General features: G+C 43.0%; 1 pseudogene; it reads right to left on the bottom strand.

The window, feature by feature from the left end:
* Positions 1 to 266: 266 nt before the first annotated feature.
* LOC102819467 lies at positions 267 to 1,256 on the bottom strand (annotated as a pseudogene).
* Positions 1,257 to 5,103: the final 3,847 nt, after the last annotated feature.

Here is a 5,103-nt window from a genome sequence, read left to right as displayed (position 1 = left end):
CTGTGGGTTAATGCGCCAGACAGCAAAGCCGTTTGAACTACAAGGTTGGTGGTTCAAGCTCACCAGTTGCTCCTTGGAAACCCTATAAACGGTCACTATGTGTCGGAACCAACTCGATGGCACTTAACAACAACAACAACATGCTGCTTTTATTTTTTGAAAAAGCCAATTTCAAATCTGCATTAAATTACGCTGACTACAAAGTCTTGAGTGAAGAAGGCCTGATGGTCTCATTTATGAAAACATGGTCAGTGTCCTTTTTGGTCTTAAAATTTCAGAAAGGGGATTTCAAATGGCTTAGTGTTAGCATGTTTCAATGCCAGAGCATAGGCGGAGAGTCTGGCATCCACTGTAAGATGTTCTTCAGCTAGCAGAGCATCAAGTCTCTTCAGCAGATCATTCTTCGGTAAGGAAATTACTTCTACAAATTCTCCATCCCCAGGCTTTGATTTAGCTCTTACATTTTCAGCGTCATCTCCGTTAATGGTTACTGTCCCGATGTGCACAGCACAGTTTGATAAACCTGGATCCATACATACAACTGGAAAACATTCAGCAATGTCACAGTTTCTTCCTCGAGTTCTTGAAGAGCAGCTACTTCTGGATTTTCATTATCATCTATGAGGCCTGCAGGGAATTCTATGCAGTAGCCACCCATTGGTGGTCGGAATTGTTTCACCAGGACAACGCATTCATAGTGAAGAGTTCTTTGCAGCACTGGGAAAATTGCCACCCCATTGGCTGACTATCATTTCCTAGAGCTAGAATTCCAGCCAGCCAACCCAGCTCAGACTCTGTAAACACTTCATCAGATATTCCTCCACCTTACTCACCCCTATTCCTTCAGCAGCAAACCTATCCGTGAATTAAGCAAAGTATCCTTTCTTTGGGAGGGCTTAAAGACAAAGTTTCCCCTTCTAAATGTACAATCCACAAATTTACATCCCACAGATGTGGTCAAAGGATGCCAGCCTTAAGTAAAGAAACAAAACATTTTGGGGAAACCTGAAAAAAAGAAGAATGAAGGGGTACCCAATGTTCATTTCCTACATTTATGAAGATTGATTATCTCCACTATGAGGGTGATGCCTAGCTTTTTTCCATGCATCTGGCAACAGCAGAGGTAACAGGGTTACATTACATTATCAGGGAATTCAATTAGGCAAGAGTAAACATTTCTAGACAAAAACACTTTGCATAGAAAGAGACCACCAAGGGAAGCCCACTGCTTCCTCTTACTCTTACCTATTACCCATTGCTGCTGAGCTGTTTCTGACTGAGTGACCCCATAGGTATAGTACTATACTCCACAGAGCTTTCAATGTCAGTATTTTATAGAGTCTAACACTAGGCCTTTCTCCCATTGGTTTGAATCCCAGGTAGATTCAAACCATCAACTTTTCCCTTAGTATCTGATCACAAACCATTTGTGCCACCCAGGGCTCCTATTCCTTTCAGTGATTTTTAAATCAAGCAGGTACACTAGGACCAGATGGATGAGACAACTTCTCAAGACACCCTAGAATTCCATTGCTTTTTCTCTTGGGTTATCTTTCTAGGTCACGTTCTTGAGGCGACATCTAAAATCTGCCAACCAGCAGAGGTTGAGTGAAACAGCAAATCCCATTCAGACAACAAAGTTATTTCTTCCTTCTTAACTACCTAACCCTGATCAGACCACCCTGGTGGCTGTTTTTTTTTTGCAGCTTTAATCTGTCATGTCAACTCAGAAACAACTCGTCTCTCGTCTCCCCAAACAAAACAAGACACCAGAACACTTGAGCCATATAAACACTGGCACCAGACTCTGCTGTTTCAAATATAATTATAATATTCATTACTCTGTAGCTCAGACTGAGAATACAAATAAAAACCAACACCCACAAAGAGACTGTTTTGATTAATCAAGCAAGAGAGAATTTATTTGTTTGTAAGTGTCCGATTCAACCCATCACAAATGACCTGACATGTAGCAGATGAAAGAAAAGGCTAAGTTTAAGCTGCAGACAGCACTTCAAGAGAAATCCCACAAGGAGGATACCAGCAATTCAGTCTTCTTAGAAATAATAGCCAATCATATTAAGTACAATAATAGAAAAATCACAGTCTGAACTCTCCCATTAAAACTGGGTCACTCCCAACCTGGGAAGGCTTTGTGTAACAGCTATCTTCCAGCAAACACTCCTCATCTCTTGACTGCCACACACCTGATTAACAATGTGGAGGGGCTGGTAAAACTCTCATTAGCTTCTACCAATGGGTTTTCAGATCTATCTGCCCTCACATTACCGGCAGGAAGGAAATGAAGAAATGTAACAGGTAGCATTTTTCATTTGAAGTCCTGGTGTGATTCTGTAGGATAGGCACTCAATCACATGGTTGGTTGGAACCACAAGATTGGTGGTTCAAATCCACCAGCTACTCTTAGGAGACCCTATACAGGGTTGCTGTATGTCAGAACCGACTTAACAACACTTAGCAACAACAACAACAACAACTGCTGTAATGAACCTGGCTCTGGCCACCTCTCGATCCTTCTTCCTCTTACCCATAAACGCTTCAGAAAACTCGGTAATATTTGTGGAGCAGTTGGGACTCCACTGCTCTGACTCTGTTGGCTACATAATGTGGGAAATCATGGACAGGTCCACAAAGGTGGAAAAGGAACCATCTAGAGCGGTTAAGGAGTCCTGGTGTGGCACTGTAGGATAAGCACTGGATCATAAGGTTGGTTTGAACTACAAGGTCAGTGGTTCAAACTCACCAACCAGGATTCAATTTAACAACAAGAAGAGTGGCTGGAAGAGTCTTGTAGGGCGCAGCATGGGGGAAAATGAAGAGAAGTCCTCTGGAAAAGGTTTCAGGGGTGGCAAGGACCCCAAGATTTCCATTACATCAGGAGCTGGTCCTTTAAATATCTTTTTTCTTGTCTCCTGATTTCATTATTTTACTGCTTTCTCCTCATTCTTATAACTCCTGTCAAGGTGTGACCTTAAAACCAATCCTTGAGCATTTAACACTTGTAAAGAGTACAATCTAGGCCACCTCCTCTAGGTTAAGAGTGTAGCAGGAGATGGCAGACACGTTGTGTAACTAGTTTTAAGATTTTGTTTACCACAGAAGGGCACCACAGAGAATACATGGGCAGGGAATGTTGTGGGGCTCTGGGGAAAGTGCGAGTAGAACACAGCATCCGGGAGGATGACATGAGTTGGGGGATGGACAGAGAGCAAAATTTAAAAAGTTGAGTTATGTGAAAGACCTGGCCTGGCAAGAAGCAGATTCCAAGTCACTCTGAAGAATTCAGGGGTGGTGGTTGGAGAACTCGGGTGCAACTGTAAATGCCCTTCTCAATGGAATCTTAATTTGAATACTGAACTTCTTTCCAAATGACTGAGGGGGAATAATCCTAAGTACACAGCAGACACCCTAGACTTCTACTCACCCAGAGGTGACCCAGCAGTGTGATAACAGATAATAATGTCCTTCCCTAGAAGAAATACTCCAAGACGATTTTAGGAAACCTAGGGAACAAAAACAGAAAAATGCTGTGAAGGTTAGTTGGGCGTAGCTGAACTTTTCAGATTGGAAATATGCATCCAGAAAATCTGACCCCATGTTGGTGATGGTGTGCTGTGGACTCGGTCCCAACTCCTAGCGACCCTGTACAGGGTTTCCGAGCCTGTAAATCTTAATGGGAGCAGAATGCCTTGTCTTTCTCCTGTGGAAGAGCTGGTAGTTTCGAACTGCTGACCTTGACACTAGCAGCCCAATTCATAACCATTATGCTACCAGAGCTCCTTTATAAACCTATAGAGGTCCCCAAAACTCTGTGGAAGAAATCGATCATGGTTCCCAGGACTCCAACTGCATATGTGCTCTGGTGAGTTTGGTTAGGCAGAGTGTGTTACCTGGGTTGCCTGGACCTGCCCAGTCCTGGTATTGATTTAAAGGAGACCCTGCCTAGATTTCACTTGGAAACCACAGCAGAGGGAGGTCCGGTCACTCACTGTGGCATCCTGTTTGCTGCAGGCAAGCATCTTTTCCATGGGTTATTTCTGTCTCTGGCCTTGGCTTGTTTATTCCAGTGCCTCTCCTTGGTGCATAACATTTTCCCCTGGTTTATTAAAAACTAAGATAAATCACCTAATAAATCTTTGTTAAGTTTTTGGATGTTTTTTTTTTTTTTCCCTTCAAACCTCTTAACACTTGCCAAAGTCACAAAGTTGCATTTTTCCCACAGCAGGAGGCTAACAGAATAGCTGTTATGCTTGTAGAAACATACAGTTCAGGAAAATAAAGGGGAAATTTTTCATTATTCAGAAGCTTTGCATTCCTGGTATTAAGTTTACTTGCTTAGGTCTGATTGAGACAGGTAGAGTGACTCCTGAGCTGCTAGTAAACAGAGACTACGCCCATTATCACATGAATCCTCGCTTGCCTCCCACTGTGTTACAAAGACACTAACCTGGAAAATCCACTGCTTTGTTGTTTGGGCAGTTATTGGAGGTACTCCTGTTGTTATTGTTAAGTGCAGTCCAGGTGGTTCTGACTCATAGCAACCCTGTTTCTGAGAAGCAGTTGGTGGGTTTGAACCTCCGACCTTGTGGTTCACAGTCACAGTCCAGTGCTTATCCCATAGCACCACACCACAGTTAACATTTATAGTTTCCTGCTTTTCCCAACACACACACACCTTGTTCGCAGCTCTCCTTCAAGTTCTTAAAGTCATCAATTCACAGAATCTTGGAGCTTCAAAGGAATCTAGGCATTTTCTAATGTAACCCCTTTATTTTCAGAGTCACTGGATTCTACAAACATTAAATTATATTCAGTCATGAATCAAGGCATTCTTGGGGTATAAGAGTTTAGCACTCAGCCGTTGCCAATTCAAACTGCCACCCAACAACCCCACAGGAGGAAGAGCTGGCAATCTCCTCCTGTAAAGACTACAGCCTAAGAAACCGTAGTATTAAAGCAGTTCTACTGGTAGCGTAGTGGTTACGAATCAGGCTGCGAACCTGAAGGTCAGCAGTTCGAAACTACCAACAGCTCCGTGGGAGAAAGATGAGACTTTCTGCTCCCATAAAGATTTACACCCTC

The sequence above is a fragment of the Chrysochloris asiatica genome, unplaced genomic scaffold (assembly GCF_000296735.1).
Source record: "Chrysochloris asiatica unplaced genomic scaffold, ChrAsi1.0 scaffold00030, whole genome shotgun sequence".
Classification (NCBI taxonomy): domain Eukaryota; kingdom Metazoa; phylum Chordata; class Mammalia; order Afrosoricida; family Chrysochloridae; genus Chrysochloris; species Chrysochloris asiatica.
Note: the sequence above shows the minus strand (reverse complement) of the source record. Positions and strands in the feature narration are given on the sequence as shown.